The sequence below is a fragment of the Vigna unguiculata genome, chromosome 2, assembly GCF_037176805.1.
Source record: "Vigna unguiculata cultivar grain cowpea cultivar isolate G323 ecotype 2 chromosome 2, ASM3717680v1, whole genome shotgun sequence".
Lineage (NCBI taxonomy): Eukaryota > Viridiplantae > Streptophyta > Magnoliopsida > Fabales > Fabaceae > Vigna > Vigna unguiculata.
In genome coordinates this window covers 22,051,661-22,071,645 of record NC_140793.1, presented here as the reverse complement: position 1 = coordinate 22,071,645, position 19,985 = coordinate 22,051,661, and the positions used below count along the sequence as shown (strand labels likewise).

Genomic DNA, 19,985 nt, shown 5'->3' with positions numbered 1-19,985 from the left:
TACGTAGCTAGTGGATCACATGTGTTGGACTACGGGTGGGCATGTCCGTAGAGTACGACTACAAGTGGAAGGTTCGTAGAGACATGACCACGAGCGGGCAGGTTCGTGTGAGCATCATAAATCCTGAGTCCATGGCTAACTTTGTTGTTAAATTGGAAGTTGAAAAGCTATGGGGGTATTAAGTATGTGACCATGGTCCAGATATGAGAATGTAATTGGGTGTATTGATATTATTCAATTGATATGTTTCTTATATTCTTTTGAGCTCACCCTTTCTGTTTGTGTATAGCGATGATCGTGTGATTCGTTACACGGGAGCAAGTGATGGTACAGGTGATGTTGAGGGTGCTCATGCGACGGAGTGAGGGCTAGCTGGGAGTAGAGCTAGGGATATTTTTACTATGTTTTTAGTATTTCGTTTGGGATATTGGAATTTGTAATACTTTTGCTTAATTTCAGTTAAGTTTAGTCACATTGAGTATTAATTTAAATTCTTCAGCGTTTTGGATTTAATAATACTACGACGTTTTAAATTCTTTTCCCATTTTATTTATTTATTTAAGTAATATTCCTTAGGGATGTTTTACATCTCACTCACTTTGAATCTTTTTAAAAACTCAAGAAAACCAAGCAATTCGTTCTTAGGTGTGATTTAATGCGTTCTTGTGTAATATGAGGTTGTACACTTGTTAAAAATATTGATTGGAACAAGTTTTGTATGTAAAAGATTGTTGTTTGAGTTAAATCTGCAAATTCTGCATTCTGCATAAATCTCCAGTATTTTAGCCGACTGATTTGGCTTTTTAATCGACTGTTTCATAGTTCAAGAACAAATTAGTCTGTTATTTTATGTTTTAATCGATTGAAAGTGTACTGGTTTGTTGCATCTACATCCTAACTTTCCAGTCTATTTGATTCAATTGAAAAAATGTTTAAGCTTTCAAAATTTTTTTTATAAAGCCCGTTCAAAACCCCTCCCTTCTTGGCTTAAATCACCATTTCAAAACTAACAAAGTGAAATCAACAAATTATACAAAAAATTCAACTGATTGATTTCACTTAAACCAAACTATTTAAGTTGTGTTTTTGAGAACATAATTATGGATAAAATATATATTTTTATATGTAATTATAGATATATAATTATGAAAAATTGAAAAATAATTTAGATTAATAAAATTAAAATGTGAGATATTTCACCAATAAAATCACCTAAAAGTTCTAAAAACAATTTCTCTATATAGTCTACCGATATATATATATATATATATATATATATATAAAAGAAAAACAATGTCAATTAAATTTACAATTCCACCATTTTTTATCATTTTTTGGACATCCAATTTTTAGGTTTTTATGTCTTTTTCCTTATTACTATCTTCACTTTATCGTTATACCTTCGTCTGGATAAGAAATACAAAATTTTTGACATAAAAAAAATTAATTAAAAAGAGAAGAGAAATTTATTCTATTTTTACTTTCATCTCATTTTAACTTTAATTTTATCTTGTTTTATTTTATTTTATTTTTTCTTATTTTATTTTATTTCATCTTTTTTTTTTACTTTTGATTTTAATATTTTTTGTTTGTTTTTCTTAGTTTTATTTCGTTTCATTCTATTTTCCAAAAAATAAAAATAAAAAGATAAAAAGGAAAAAAAGAGAGAAAAAAAGAGTCAACTGTCCTCTGCTGGCCTTTTCCCTTCCATGCAAGAAAAACGTTCATATTTTACTCCATATTTGCGTCTTAGCACAAAAACAAAAATGTTGGATATCTGTGTGTATTACTGTGGCACCCATGGTAGTCATAGCAGCAGACAACAGATGTAGTAACACTAAAAGGGTGGCTGGGAGGCATCCTACTTTGTGCTTTTGGTCATCTCAGAATGTTCGTGGAGAGTATGAAGAAAATGGAAAGGGAACATGGTACTGAATAACTGGCTCAACTTTATAAGGCACAAGAACGTAACATAAGAGAGGGGGGTTGGGAGCAAGAGAAAAAGAAGGTTCAAATGCTTTCAAAAGATATCAGAAAAATCTAACACATTCGAGCCAGATACAAAAAAACTAGAGAAAAGAGTTGGGAGAGAACATAGAGGTTTTGGGAATAAAACAAAAGCCACTGTCAAAGGGGAAAGGAGCATCTTTAAATGAGCGAATATGATGTAGATATTTTTGCGAAATAAGTGTGTAGATATTTTTGGGTTGTGTATTTCCTATCTGTTGTAGTGAAGGTTGAATCTTTCCATTGATGTTGTGAATGTTTGTGTTTTAAAAACATGGATGGTTTACCATGTTGTTGTATTTCTTTTTGCATTATTTTTCGTCTACTATAATCAAGGTTTAATCTTTTTATTTTCATGGTAGATTTTCGAGTGTTGTATGTAATATTATTCATCTTTATGACCTCTCATTCCATGTATCTTTGGTCAATTTTTTTCTCCTTTGATGGGATATTCTAGGCTACCTTTTCTTTTAACAATCATCAATCTTATTTTGTAATGTTTATATATTACTTTCAGATAGTGGTGGTGTTTTTTGTCATGCTGAGGTATAATGAAGATTCGATTTTTCTATTTTCATGTTATATTTTTATATTATCTTCCTCTTGCTAAGTTGTCGTTCGAAACATATTTGTAAATATTATCAAACTAGGTTTTAATCTATTAGTGTTGTTGGACCTATTTTAATGCTTAATTTCCTCTGAAGATTTACATTGTCTTTGAGTTTTCTCGATTTTTCACTTATTTCGCTAGACACTGAAAAATGGATAGGTTTCATGGTTGATCGTGGTATGGAATGTTTATTCTTTCCCTGATTTTATTGATTACATAAATTTCATTGTGTGCAGCCTGTTACAATCCCAAGTCATGCTTCTTTCATGTCCTCTTCAAGGTTTTGTTTATCCATTTGTGCTCTTTAGTATGTATTTTTATGGAAGCCCTATTCATTTCATTAAGGCATAACTTTTTCTTTGTATCTTGTAAGTCGTAGCCTTGGTATTTGATATTCTATCGACTCTCTTTATTGATAACTTTGAGATCATTTATCGTGAATTAACAATTTTGAAAGTGAATAATCTTTTTGTAATGCTTGGTATGTTACAAGTGATAACAGTTCGTCCATGGCATTTGGACAATGAAGGCAATAGAAAACCATTATTCGGTGCAATATCATCTACTTGACATCTTGCTTAGATCCTGTTTTAATCTATCATGTTTTGTCTTTCTTATTTTTGTGATTAAAGGTCCTTAATGTTTATTTAAAATTGCAATATAATATGGTTGGGGACGTTGAGTACTATTTGTTTCCCTTTCAATGCAGGAATTATCTTCATAGAATTCCAACCCGCATAGATTGCAACATCAATGGCAATATCACATTTTTAGTAATGGTGCTTTATACATCTCAATATCTAATGGTTCCTTATCAATCTATGTTATTCTTACTCATGTTTTGTTATATAAAAACAACTATTTTAAACCAATAATTTTGTAAGCACAAAAAGTTTATGAACAAAAAACAATCCCTAGATTTTCTAACAATTCCTTGAGGATCACATGTGGCTATACAACCAATTTTAGTGCAATATTATATGAGATTCTTCTTTCTTTTGCTTTCATTTAGAACACATTTTCTTTTCCTTCGCTATTTGTTTGATAATGGCTCCATTTTAGCTGCTCTAATAATATATTTCTAAACTTTAATATGTTTTTCTTCAATTTTTAGGAGTTATTTTATTTGATGAGCACAAAGAAACTTTTCGGTTGAAAAAAGGTAACCCCTTTTATTTATTAAATTTATTTTATACTTTGATGCGTTCTTCTTGCAGCGGTTGAGGAATGGGAAGTTGGACTTGGGCGTTAGGAGGACATACTTGGTTGGATTTGAAAGGTAATGGTTTTGTTGATTTCTGATTTTATATGTTTCAAGTTCCCATTTTCAAGCACTCGAAAATTGAGAAAGATTAGTTGTACATTTATATCATTGTTATTCATAACTTTGGTGAAGAATACTATATCCATTACTTGCCCCGTTATCCATTAGATACCCGCATAAAAAATACCCGTGGATATTTTCAACCTGCGGGTACCCATTGGATACCCACAGATATTTTAAAAAAATTATTAGTTTTTAAATGAGGTCCAAATTAAATTGTGAAAAAAATAACATTTAAGCACACATCCGAATAGAAGTTAATGAACAACTAAATAAAAGTTAAAACATAAATTCAAATTAATAGTACCTAAAACATACATCTAAATATAAGAAATTTAAAAATTAATTCTTCTAAAAATAATAGTATAAGATCTATTTTCCTTTCCAATATCTTCATGTTAACCACTTGATTCCTGAAACAAATAAAATAAAAATAAAGTCATCAATAAATGACATAGTGACACTATTAGTAAAATTAGAATAAAATATTAAAAAAAAACTACTAACACCAATTATCTCCTTTAGTATTGTATTAAACTTTATCTTGTCCACTTTAAGTTTTGAAGAACCTGAAAAGGAAAATCAATTCATTTGTCATAGCCAATCATTTGAATGAATATAAATATGTTATTTGAAGTGCTAATTTAATTACCTTCTATGTCAATCCATAGTCAATCTTGAACACACATCAATGTCTTTAAAGTGTCTAGGTGTAATCTACTACGATGTGGAGTAAGAAATCGACCACTAGTCCTAAAAGAAGACTAAAAAGCAATTGTTGAGATAGGAATGACTAGAAAATCTCTTGCAATCATTTGCAAAATTGGATATTTTAACCCATTAGCCTTCCACCAAACTAAAATGTGAAATTCTTCATCTGAATAAGGTAATGTTGATTCCTCCAAGTAATAGTCAAGTTCTAACTTATAATTTGATGGTTCACTTTTCTTTGCAATTTGATGTTTTGCAAAATCTCTCCTCCAAGCATCTTTTCTTCTATAAACACTTTGGTATATATTTATGTTTGGATTTTAACATGAAGAAACTAACTTCTTACCTTTCATGTTTATTTCATACTCTCTTACCAAGTCCTTAAAAATAATCTTCACCTTTTCAATTTCACAATCAGATTGATCACCATATATATGAGGGGAAAAATAATCCAACAAATCAATTTTATACCTGGGGTCTAACACAATACCTATAGCCATCACTCCACTGATCACACCCCAATACTTATCAAACTTTTAAACCATAGATGCAGCCATTTGATGAATAATAGAATTGGAAGAGTTAAGCCATTCCATCAAAGCCAATTTAATTTGACATACCTTTGGAAAGAAAATGTTGGTAGTTGAATAAGAAGTACCAGAAAACAAGACTGTCACATCATAAAATATTTCCAACTTTTGACAAATTTCATTTGCCATTTGCCAATCATGTGCACTAGGCAAAACTTTATATTGACTTTCTCGTTGTGATAAACGATCAAATACTTTCTTGAATTGTATTGCTACTTGAAGCATTAAATATGTAGAATTCCACCTAGTTCTGCAATCAACAACTAATTTTCTTTTGAATGAAATATTCAATTGAGCACATGTCTTTATAAATTTCTCTTCTCTTTTAGGTGTAGCTGTCCAAAAATTAGCATTGTCTCTAACCTTTTCCATGACATTAGCAATTATGGATAAATCATCCTTCACAATCAAATTCAATATATGTGCACAACATCACATGTGAAATAGTTGGCCACCCAAAATAAGAGACCTACTTGAGATCTTATCTAAAATGCGATCAATCATATTATCATTTGTAGTGCAATTATCAAATGTCAAAGTAGAAACTTTTCTATCCAGATTCCAATCCATTAAACATTCAACAAACAATTCAGCAAGAACTTAACTAGTATGAGGAGCAGGCACATACATAAACCTATATTTGAAAGACAAATTTCATTAATCTAGTCAAGAAGAACAAAGTTAATATGAAAATTACAATTAAAATAGAGTATAATGTTATTACCTCATAAGTCGACTTTGTAGCCTCCATAAATCATCAATAAAATGAGTTATTATAGTCATGTAACCTCTATTTTGATTAGTAGCAGTCCACGTATCAGTGGTAATTGCAACTCGAATTTGAATCCTTGACAACATTAATTTCATCTTCTCTTTTTTTGCATTGTAATCCTTCATAATATCTTTTTTTAAGGTGTTTCGAGAAATGACCTTGAATAGAGGTTGAACATCATCACAAAATTCTTTAAAGCCTATATGATCAACCATTGAAATTGGATACTCATATAGAATTATCATCTTACAGAGTGCATATCTAGTTGTTTGTTGATTGAACACATAGTTTCCAACAACTACGGTTTCACCACCTTCTTTATAAGTTTTTAAAAAAGATTGTCTGATGTCCCATGCTGTTTGAAGCTTGTAACTCTTGAAATGGCTTCTCAAATGTGATGCACCTTGCTTTGCATCACCCAAAAGACTTTTGGCGCAATAATTGCATATCGCTTTCCATTTTCCATCTACCTTTTGTCTCTTAAAGTGATTCCAAACATCGGACATTAATCTTCTTGAATTAACAGTTGGAGTTGAACTTTCGGTTTCCCCTAGAATATAATCTATAGGAATATCATTTTGATTTGAATCTCCAACATTTGCATTTGGTTCTACAAATGTTCCTTATTGGCCATCATCCATAGGGGAAAATGTATCTTGATTAGACTTTCTATAAATATTAAAACACAACAAAAAAATTAAATTTTGAATATAAAAAGAAGACTCATTCATGTTTAATATAATCATTCATGTGACATGATTATGGCAAAGTTTAAATGTTATGGAACTAAATATTCTATTCATTAATTTCTGCCACCATATATAGAAGAAAGTTTTGGAATATGTCATTGAAGCTTTTGGAATACAACCACCATAAAAATTGTAATCATTCATGTGTTTGCCCCCACACATCTCTCTATGTAAATACTTCACTGAAGCTTTTTTACTTCTAGGGAGTTTTTCTGAAGTTTATTGAACTAAACATTTATTTTTTTCTCGTGTTTTTTTATGTTGCAGAGATCAAATATATCTTCTATTGTAATAATAACTTGTATAAAAATACAAAGAGCTTGTAAAATAAAATATGAATGAGTAATAAAGTATGAATTTCCACTTTACATGCCTTAAGTGTGATGGAAAATGTGATTTGACATTTACTTCTAATTGAAAGAATCATTCATGCATAAAAGATGAATGAAACTTGAATTGAAATAGTGAAAAAACTAGGTTCACGTGAATTCATAAGTTTTTTAATCATTTGAAAGTCATAATTTTGGAAATATATATTGTCTGCAAGGTTTACGTAGTTTTTATAGTCTTTAATCCCCTTTGAATGATCATGACTTGTGCTTTAAGCCTTTCATTATTCATGAAGAAAAATGATTCATAGACATCTTAAATATGTTTATATTTATTACATACTTTTTTCTATTTCTTTTCTTGTCTTAAATTGATATGTCTTAAGCAATTTTTTAATCATGCCCTTCCTCTGTCATTATATATTGCTATTGATTTAAGTATCATATTCTGTGGTGAAGGGTTTTAATATCCCTAGAAAGATAGAAAATTATGTCTTAAAGTTTCATTTGAAGACAAGTTTTCAAGTTTTAATGGCCTTGTTTTTGGTGGTTAATCAATGTCAGTTTTTAGCTCTTATCATAACTTCCAATTTTAAAAAATATATCTCTCAATTCCCCATATCCAGAAACGACCTTAATCGGACATGAAAAAATAATTGGATAGTTCAGTTTATTCAATAAGAAATACTCAAAAGTCATGAGCAGTTCAAGTTCATGTATTAACCTAGAACTAAAATAAGAGATAGAAAACATACCCCTTTTATAGCTTCACTCGAAATGTGAAAGATTGGAGGACAGCCTTCGGAAGATTCAGCACGGGAAAAATGGGAGCAGAGAATGAAAGAAAAATGGGTTAACGAAAAGGATAATACCCAAAAGGGTTGTTGAGTAAAAACGAAGTTGTAGAGGGAACAAGAACAATTTTTGAAGATGAATGTTAAGTGTGTAAGAGAGAAAATGAATGAAGAAGCATGAGTTTACTTGTTTGAAAATCCCAGACCACTTGACGACAACAGTGAGCCAAAAAAAGAAATGAACTTCAGCATCAACCTAATATCTCATAACATAATAGGGATAAATATGCAATTTCATTTTATTCACGGGTAGCGGGTACCCGCGGGTATGGGTAGTATGATACCCAACCCCGACCCCGACCCGTTAAGAAACGAGTATTAAATTTCCCGCTACCCGCAAATATCTATTACCCGCGTGTACCAACTATTTGTCGCAAATTTTATCCGCGGGTACTTGTGGGTGCAGATTTTTTTGCCATCTCTAATATTGATGCATAGACGTAGTTGAAGGCAAGTAGAGATGGCAAGTAAACCCGTCCCTATGGGTATTGTCCGAACCCGTCCCCGTTTTAACGGGGAATCCCCACATTGACTGGTTATGGGTATAGGGAATCCCCGACTTTTTCAATTAGGTATAGGGATGAGTATGGGGACATACATATCCTCGCCATAATACCCGTCCTTGTCATATTTCCGTCATCGTTTAAATTATTACAATTAATTAAGTAACCTTATATATATATATATATATGTGTGTGTGTGTGTGTGTGTTGTATATTCTATTTTTTATTTCTTTTAATTATTTGATTTGTCATTAAATGTATTCGCATATCTAATACATTTTTCATTTTATCATAACCTTTTTATAATTATGTTAAAATGATGTATGCCAATTAAAAAAATTTAATGTCTCACATTTGAATATTTCTATTATTTTTTAATATTTTTATTTATTGTATATTTTCCTTTCATATGAGAATGTTTAATACTCTCAATTTAAGTGTTCAATAGCATAAACCTTTTATTTACTAGGTAATATAATTTTTTTCTTTACTTATTATTATTAATTTTTGTTTCATTTGAAGAACTCTTTTGTTTTGCTAAATTAATTTTCGTTATTTCTCAACCATTGAGTATATACGTTGATATTTGAAAAGTTTTCTTACATCTCTAAGGTATTTTTCATCTTATCATACCCTTAATTACATTTGTTTTCCTTTGTGTGATTTCTTTCAATAGTCTCTCAAATTATTTCAAAGACACACATTTCTTAATTTTTTAATATTTTTATTTGTTGTTTATTTTATCATGTAGAATAGTATTTTGATATATTTTATTTAATTATTTTTTATTTTCTAACTTATTATCAATCATATTGTAATTTTTTCATATAATTGTATAAATAATTTTTATTTACTACAATATAAAAATTTAATGTAATCGCCATGAACATTTTTTTTATCACCATCCAACATATATTAAAATTCAAAAGATACAAGATCTGTGTCAAAATTTTATTATTATGTTTATTATTTGTTCTTTGTGTCATTTCGACCAAGTGATGTATTATAACTTTTATTAGTATATAAAAAAGAGATTCATTAGAATTTAAATAATTGGAGTAAACAAACATTTAAAATATATTTTAATTTAAAAAAAATTGTTTTATTTTTTTTTGAATATTTTTAAATTTTATCAACTAAGTTTCATTAATGTTTCAAATTTAATAAATGTTTTGGTTCTCATGAAATTTTATTTGGTATTCTAATATAAAATGTAAATAATTATAATTAATTTCAAAGTATTTGATATCGAAGAAACAACCATCCTCCTAATATTGAATATTTGATAACATTATGTTTCATTTACCGTAAGTTTGTATTATTTTATAAAAATTAACTAAAATTCATATTGAAGTAGTAATAAAATAGATACGAGTATGAGTACGAGATTATACCCGTTACATGGTGAAAATGAGGATGATACAAAAATTTGATACCCGTTAGATTTAAATATGGATATGGGATGGAATGAATTTTTTCTACGAAAATGGGTATGAGATTGTGAAACTCGTCCCTGCCCGCCTCGTTTGCCATCCCTAAACGCAAGAGAGGTTGTAGGGTTATTATTAATTTTATCAAACAGGAAAAGGAACTAGGAAGAAATCAAAATGAATGAACGATGATAATTTTGCATCAGGTAACCTTATGGAATTTAGAGCTGGAATATGAATATTCGAATATATTGTTGAATCTAATTAGCCAACTTTTGCTCATGAATGTATATTCTAGAATCGTCAAAAAGGACTATTGCATCAAGTTATTGATCCCACCATCATTTAAAACTGAATGGTGTAAAAGGGACTATTGCACCAATTTGATTGAAATTTTCTTTTTTCTTTGCTCAATTTTTAATCATTTTAATATTCTAAAAAATCTACAAATGCTTTTGAGTTATTTATATTAATTCAAATAGGAGGAGCGTTTGAATTAAACATTGTTTGCTTTTAATTCATATTAATATAATGATTGCATCTCTTATTCTTATAATTATGTTTATTTATTTGCATCATCTGTTCTCCTCGATATCTGAGTGATCTAAATTATGCAATGTAGAGTCAGCCTTTGAATTTCGGGCATTGGAGGTTGCTTTAGAAGCCATTTGTAGTTTTATTGTTGCACGTACAACAAAATTGGAGATGGGTTCTTATCATTCATTAAATGAACTTTAGATTAATGTAATATGCAGATTAGTAGTCGAAATTTGGACAGAGTTCGTAAACTGAAGAGTGCAATGACAAGGTGATTGCTAGAGTTCAGAAGGTATGCCAGGTTTCTGAAAATATATTCTGCAGCCCCTTCCCCTCATTGATACTAATATTTTGCATTCTTTTAAGTAAATTATTGTATTTTTCTTAAATATAATTAATTTAATGTGACTGTAAACTGACTTTATTAGTTTAAGTAGAAAACAACACATACCCCTTTTCTTATCCCATCCCCACTTTTTGTTACCCTACTAACGTAATATACTCAGAAAAAGATTTTCACTTTAAAAACTACTTTTCTTCTTATTTCAAAATTAGGGTATTCAGATTAAACTTACGTGTTAGGGAATTTAGAGTGTTTTTTAGAGAGTTCTTTTTGTTGTCTTGGTGTTCTTCAAAGAAATAATGAAGATCACTTGATTATAAGAAGTTCTTGCTTGCCTGTAGGTTAATTTTAAATATCTCCACAAATAAGGTGAATTCTTTCTTTTTTATTTTCTGTATAATTTTTCTTATGTATTCTTCTCACCTTGTTGGTGATAAATTAGGGTAATTATGTGTAGCATCATTACCTCTGTTTGTAATTCTTGAAGTGTATTTCAAGTTCATTTGTATATTTAGAGAATAGATTATGTAGGTTTATCTTGTAACTCTAACTCTTGAGATATTAGTGAAACTTTCTTGTTAAGGTTGCTAGAAAGAAACTGGATGTGGAATCCCAAATAATCAAACGAGTATAATTTGTGTTCTTGTGTTCTTTATTTCATAGTTAAATCTATATCTTAAAAAATGGATTAGGTATTTTAATTGCACATCATTCGGTAGCTTTGTCAATTGATTAAGAAATTATTGTTTTAAAATTCTCTTGAAATTAGAAAGAAAACAATTTTTGAAAAAAAATATTCACCCCCTCTTCGTTGAAGAAATTAGCCATTATATTATTAACACAATGCTTCCATCTGGTTTAGTAAAGAAAAACAAAATATTAAGATGAGTGACATCCATGTGGCCATAATCAAAATCACCATTTTCATAAACAAAGTGTGTTTCTATGTTCTTCTCTCTTTTTTATGCTTTGGTGTACAAGTACGACTCAAATGACTTTTACCACCACAATGATAACTTATGTTTTTATCTTATTTGTCATTATTTTCAACTTTTTCTTTTCCCCTTTTCACATTATTGTTCCACTTCTAATGATAAAATGTCTCATTGAAATTTCCTTTATGACCATGTCCACAACCATGGTCACTAGTACGACCACGACCATGACTATGAAAAAATGAATCAAATATTGTTGCATTCACTTTTTTGAGAATGAAGAAAAACCAATTGGGTCGGTCTCAGCGGCAGAGTATTATGGGTGCACGGGGGCCTTGAATTTTTTTACAATAGATATTTTGATTTTTTTTATTATAGATATTAGGTATTTTGATTTTATTTTGTTATAAATATTAAATCAAATATTTTATTTCTTTTATAAACATAATAATTAATACTAATAAATAATAAAATATAAAATAAAATATAATAAAGAATAAAGATTAAAAAGATTTATCAAGATATTTTTTATTATTTGTTTTCATTATAGATTGTGTTTTTCATAAATTGTTCTCATATTTCATTCTCATTTGTTTTCTTTTGTTTTTGAAAAGAAAAAGATCTATTATTTTTTCTTTTATTTCTCCTTTATTCTCTCCCATCCTCAAGGAAGAAAAGAAAAAGGTAATTCTTTCGTCACTTGATAGTGAAATATTAATTCAATAATTTATTTAATGAGCCTCTTTTATATGTTTATGCCTTGAATTTCTTACAAATTGTTCTCATCTTCCATTCTTACCTATTTTCTTTTGTTTCTGAAGAGAAAAAGATCAATTATTTTTGTTTTCATCTCTCAACTGTTCTCTTCCATCCTCGAAGAAATAAAGAAGAAAGTAATTCTCTTTTGTCTCACTTGATAGTGAAATATTAATTTAATAATTTATTTAATGAGCCTCTTTTATATTAATTTTTTATTTTATCAACATAGAAGAAAAAATGATTGTACTGTATGTTTTTTATAATTGAATTTTAAGTGTGGTTTGATTATCATCGAATTTTCTTTTGGTATTTATGTCTCTCAATTTTTTATTAGATTATGATAAATCATTTTTTAGTATTTTTTTAAATAGGTATATTGATGAAGAATAAAAGAATAGATTCATTTTTTAAAAGTGATAAAAGGGAGGCTACCCGTGAAGATGAAAACAGGACAAATTCAACTCTTCCAGATATTCTGAAGCATGATACTAATGTTCCAATTGTTCAATCAGAGGAGCCCCCTTTTAAGGTTCAAAAAATTATAGGTGAGGAGTTTCATATTAATTCTTTGGAACGTGATCCAGGAAAATGTCTTCAAATATGGGAATATCCAATGAGTCAAAGAGATGAGATTCAAATAGCTTATTTAAAATGGGGTCCATATCAAATGCAACTTGAAAACTATCCTTATTCTAAGGAAAAACATCCAAGGAGATTTCAATCTAGTTGGTTTAAAATGTTTCCTTCTTGGCTAGAGTATTCCCCGGCTAATGATGAAGCTTATTGTTTGGCATGTTATCTATTTAGTTCAAAGCCAGATGGTCATTTTGGATCAGATGTGTTTACTAAACAAGGTTTTAGATCATGGAGAAAGGTTAATGCAGGAAAAAGATGTGCATTTCTCAACCACATTGGAGATAGTCCTTGGTCACCGCATAACAATGCAATGAAAGCTTGTGAAGACTTGTTGAATCAATCTATGCACATTAATAACAATATAAATATTCAAAGTTCAGAACAAGTCTGCAAGAATCGTTTACGGCTCAAAATCTCTATTGACACAATTCGTTGGCTAGCATTTCAAGCTTGTGCATTTAAAGGCCACGAGGAAACACCAGAGTCAAGTAATAAAGGTAACTTTCTTGAAATGATTAAACTTCTAGCATCATATAATGATAAAGTGGCACAAGTTGTGTTAGAAAATGCTCCATATAATGCTAAGTATACTTCTCATCATATTCAGAAAGAAATCTTGCACATTTTCTCTAGAAAAGTAAGAAGTCACATTCGAGAAGAAATTAGAGATTCTAAATTTTGCATAATTGTTGATGAAGCACGTGATGAATCTAAAAAAGAGCAAATGGCTATTGTTTTGAGATTCGTAGATAAGGATGGTAATATAAAAGAACGATCTTTTTGATATTGTGCATGTTAAGGATACAACAGCCGCCACTCTAAAAAAAGAATTGAGTGTTGTTCTCTCTAGGCATAATCTTGATGTTTCCAATATCCGCGGTCAAGGATATGATGGTGCTAGTAATATGATGGGAGAGTGGAATGGGTTGCAAGCATTATTTCTCAATGATAATCCTTATGCTTATTATGTGCATTGTTTTGCTCATAGACTACAACTTGCTTTGGTGGCTGCTTCAAGAGAGGTCATTCCAGTTCATCAACTTTTTTCAAATTTGGCTTTTATTGTAAATGTTGTGTATTGCTCTAGTAAACGTCATGATGAGTTACAAGCTATTGAATTAGATGGAATAACTCAATTGTTAGAAATGGGTGAACTTGAAATTGGTAAAGGAAAAAATCAAATTGGCACTTTAAAACGAGTTGGTGATACTCGTTGGAGATCGCATTTTTATTCCATTTGTAGTATGATGAAGCTATATAATGCATCTTGTCTGGTTCTTCAAAAAATTATTGTTGATGGATCAACTTATTCTCAAAGGGGTGATGTTGATGCTGCATTGAATATGTTGTCTTCATTTGAGTTCATATTAATTTTACAATGATGAAAGAGATTATGGGAATTACTGACGGTCTTTGCCAAGCTTTGCAAAAACAATCTCAGGATATATTGAATGCTATGCAATTGGTTTGTTCTACTAAAATTTTTATTCAAAAGTTGAGGGAGGATGGTTGACAAAATCTATTGAAAGGTGTGGTATTCTTTTGTGAACAACATGACATTGATATTCCTGATTTTAATTCTACTTATGTTGCACGTCATGGCCGTTCTCGACATCAAAAAGATCATGTCACTATGGAACATCATTTTAGGGTGAATATATTTCTTGTTACAGCGGACAAGCAATTGCAAGAATTAAATGACAGGTTTAATGAGCAAGCAATGGAACTTTTAACTCTAAGCAATGCTTTAGTTCCTAAGGATGCTTATAAAGCATTTAACATTGAGGATATGTGCACTCTTGTGAACAAATGTTATCCTTTAGATTTTAGTGAGCAAGAGAAGATTAGTTTCAAATTTCAACTTCAACATTTTATTATTGATGCTCCTAACCATCCAGATTTGAAGAATTTATCAACCATGCTTGAATTATGTCAATCTTTAGCAAGAACAGGAAAGTCAAGGACATTCTATTTGATTGATCGTTTAATTCGTCTTATTTTAACTCTTCCTGTCTCTACAGTTACAACAGAAAGATCATTTTCTGCAATGAAGATTATCAAAACAAGATTGCGGAATAAAATGGAAGATGAATTTCTTGCCGACAATATGATTATTTACATTGAAAAAGAAATAGTTGAAAATTTTAGTTCTGATTCAATTATTGATGAGTTCAGGGATCTGAAAGAACGAAGGGCAATATTTTAGATATTTGTGATTTCTTTTTTAGTTATCGTTATACTAAGTTATGTATTCATTTTTATTGTGTTAGTGACAATAATGAAATGTATCAATTTTGGATGTATTATTTGGGTTCTCCCAACAATGTTGGTCAAGATCCGCCATTGGTTGGTCTCATGATTTTTCATAAGAACTCATTGTTTTGTTCAGCCGCGAGAAGGCATGAAATAATTCAAAATATTTGTAAAATTCTTTTTTCAAGATATTGTTGTTGTAGGAGAAAAATAGTTGCTTAGATGCTTTATTTATTTCTTTAATGACATCACCAAGACTCATTGCACCTAAACATATTTCAACATCTAACATCCAAGATAAGTAAGTTTTCCTCGTAATATCAAGGGCCCCAAATTCAAATTTTGCAAGGTTTGACAAGTTTAGAACTAGCACATAAAATATTAACAATAATCATATTTCATGTATAAAACTATAAAATTAATATAACAATATTAAATGTTAGAAAAGTAATCAAATATAAATAAGAATTATAATAATAATAATAATAATAATAATAATAATATAATACAAATAATAGTAATAAGACAAGATGGAAATTGATAAAGTCAAACAATTCTTATCCCAAAATTAAGAATATAAGATAAAATTGTAAATGAGGAAATGATTCGAAAGAGTTTGGGTTGAGGCACACATAACACTTTCCTTATATAGAAAATGTTCCCACTAGCTCAATTGGTTAGAACATCATGCTGATAATGTGTTATAAAATATAAATCTGATAATAGAAAGAAGAGGAAAATGGAGAACAGAGAATGGAGACTCATTTTCTCTGTCTTATTACTTGGAGGAAAAGTCCTATTTATAACTCAAAGGACATAAATCGATCAATCAATCATATGAGTAATTGTAGAAAATCAATAGACAACCATTTAGTTAGAGATGACAAATAAACTCGTCCCCGTGTGTATTGCCTGAACTCGTCCCCGTTTTTATGGAGAATCCTCGCATTGACTGGGTATGGGTATGGGTATGGAGAATCCCCGACTTTTTCAATTGGGTATGGGGATGAGTATGGGAATGTACATATCCCCACCATAATACCCGTCCCCGTTTAAATTATTAAAATATTCATAATTAATTAAGTAACATATATATATATATATATATATATATATATATATATATATATATTATTTTTTATTTTTTCTAATTATTTGGTTTGTCATGAAATTCATTCGCATCTCAATTATATTTTTCATCTTATCATAACCTTTATGTAATTATGTTAAAAAGATTAATGTCAATTAAATTTTTTTTATGTCTCACATTTAATATTTCTATTATTTTTTTAATATTTTTATTTATTGTATATTTTCCTTTCACATGAGAATGTTTAACACTCTCAATTTAAGTATTTAATAGCACAAACCTTTTGTATGCTTTTATTATGATTATTATTTGTTCTTTCTATCATTTTGATCAAATGATGTATTATAAATTTTATTAGTGTATAAAAAAGAGATTCATTAGAATTTAAAAGATTGAAGTAAACAAACATTTAAAATATATTTTAATTTGAGTATATGTTTTCCTTTTATATTTAAAAAAAATATTTTTAAATTTTATCAACTATGTTTCATTAATATTTGCAAATTTAATAAATATTTTGATTCTCAAGAAATTTTATTTAGTATTATAATCTAAAATGTAAATAATTATAATTTATTTTAAAGTATTTGATATCCAAGAAACAATCATCCTTCTAATATTGAATATTTGATAATATTATGTTTCCTTTACCATAAATTTTTATTATTTTATAAAAATTAATTAAAATTAATATTAAAGTAGTAAGAAAACGGGTATGAGTATATGTACGAGATTATACCCGTTACCCGGTGGAGATGAGGATGAAACAAAAGTTTGATACCCGTTGGATTTAGGTATGGAAAATGGGATGAATTTTTTTTACGATGATAGGTATGGGATAGCAAAATACGTGTTCGTCCCGCCCCGTTGCCATCCCTACATTTAGTCATAACCAATATAATGTTCATATGCTTAATGATTGGGGTGGCAATGCAAACCGGACCGCCTTGCATTTGGCCCGCAAAATGTGAGACAAGCTGGGCCACTCCACGTTAAAAATGCAAGCTAAAAATCTGGCCCGCCCTACATAAGTTCTGGCATGCAAACCCATGGGCTGACTCATTTTTTTTTAAATCTTATGATAAAACTTTCAACGTTCAACAAATTAAGAAACATTAACAAGTATACAAAATTAAGCAAGGACTTTGGGGAGTTGAATGATAAATTGGCAATTGAACATTTTGATGGTATTCATATTCATACTTTTGACATATACAATGTATTCTTCAAATTTTAGCATATTCAAAACTACATAACATTTGTCTTTTCCACTCATACAAGAATTAATATTTGTTTTTTGTCTTCTATATTAATAATTAATTTTCATTTAATAACATATATGTAATGCATGTAAAATTATTAAAAGATTCATTAATGTTGTGTATATATTAACTATAATAAAAATTTAATTAAATTTTAAGTATATAATAAATTGAGTATTTATTAAAACAATTTATTTGATTGAGTGTTTAATTTTTTTTTCATTTAGGATTTTGTTGCTTGATTTTTGTCTTCAATTGGAAGATGTGAATGTTAATTATGTGTTCTCATCTCTAGTCACCTATTAACTCATTTCTTCCTTCTTTCTCCAATTTCTTCCAACTTGTTAGTCAACTTGTTTCTTCGCTCTTCTGAAGTCAATTGAATGACGATAGAAAAAGATTAGAGGAAAACGCAACTTGATTGATAAGTTGAATTGATAATTTTAAACTATGTTTTATTATTTTTATTATTTTAAAGTTTTATAATTTATAATATATAACCTATAATTTTACAATTTTAAAATGTTAAAATGTTAAAATTTACAATTTTATAGTTTCAATTTTGATAGTTTGATAACTTCATAGTTTTATAGTTTTAAAATTTCATAATTTCAGAATTTTAAAATTTCATAATAAGAGGGACTCAAAACTATGTTTAATCTGTATTTTGAATGCTCTTACTACAATTTGGCGAAGTGTCTCGAAATGGAGTACAGGGTTCTTAGAGCCAAGTTGTTACCTCCATGTGAGAGAACTCAAAGTTTTAAGAGAGTAAATATTTGTACAATGATAATAAATACTGAATATAGAGAGTATGAATTGAGTCTTATTGTTGTGTATCGATTAAGTATTGAGTAAGTACTTCTTTTGGCAGAGGTGTTGTATTTATTGGCTTCCTTATATTATAGACATTTTATTCAATATATTTAAACAAACTCTATTACTTAGATATTTAAACTTGCTTAAACTTGCTCTTTGCATATTGTCTGAACATGTTTCCATTTTGACAAGGAATCTCCGCATTGAGTGATATGAGTATGGGTATTGAGAATCTCTAACTTTCTCAATTGGGTATGGGAATATACATATCTCCGCCCTAATACTCGTTTCCTTCATATCTTTGTCCCCTTTTAAATTATTAAAATATTCACAAGTAATTAAGTTACCCTATATATATATATATATATATATATATATATATATATATGTATATATATACTTTCTATTTTTTATTTCTTTTAATTATTTGGTTTGTCATGAAACTCATTCGCATCTCCAATATATTTTTTATCTTATCATAACTTTTATGTAATTATGTTAAAATGATATATGTATGTCAATTAAAAACTTTTATGTCTCACATATGAATATTTATATTATTTTTTATATTTATATTTATTGTATATTTTCCTTTTACATGAGAATGTTTAATACTCTCAATTTAAGTGTTTAATAGCATAAACATTTCATTTGCTAGGTAATATAAAAAAATTCTTTACTTATTATTATTAGTTTTTGTTTCATTTGAAGAACTATTTTGTTTTGCTAAAACAAATTTTGTTATTTCTCAACCATTGAGTATATGTGTTGATTTTTGAAAAGTTTTCTTAGATCTCTAAGGTATTTTTAATCTTGTCATACCCTTAATTATACATTTGTTTTCCTTGGTGCGATTTCTTTGAATAGTTTCTTTAATTTTTTATAAGACACACTTTTGATAATTTTTTAATATTTTTATTTGTTATTTAATTTCATCTTGTAAAATATTATTTCGATATATTTTATCTAATTACTTTTTATTTCTAACTCATTATCAATCATAATTTTTTCACTATAATTGTATAAATAACTTTTATTTACTACAATATAAAAATTTAATGTAATTGCTATGATTTTTTTCTTATCACCAACCAATATATATTGGAGTTCAAAAGATACAAGATCTATGTTAAAAGTTTATTATTATGTTTATTATTTGTTCTTTGCATCATTTTGATCAAGTCATGTATTATAACTTTTATTAGTGAATAAAAAAGAGATTCATTAAAACATTTAAAATATATTTTAATTTGAATATTTGTTTTCCTTTTATATTTTTTTAAAAACATTTTTAAATTTTATCAACTAGGTTTAATTAATGTTTGCAAATTTAATAAATGTTTTGGTTTCTATGAAATTTATTTGATATTCTAATATAAAATATAAACAATTATAATTTATTTCAAAGTATTTAATATCGAAGAAACAACCATCCTCCTAATATTGAGTATTTGATAATATTATGTTTCCTT

General features: G+C 28.5%; 1 pseudogene; it reads left to right on the top strand.

Annotated features, from left to right (window-relative positions):
* The first annotated feature begins 1,800 nt into the window (after positions 1–1,800).
* Positions 1,801–15,295, top strand: LOC146888445 (uncharacterized; annotated as a pseudogene).
* The last annotated feature ends 4,690 nt before the right edge of the window (positions 15,296–19,985 follow it).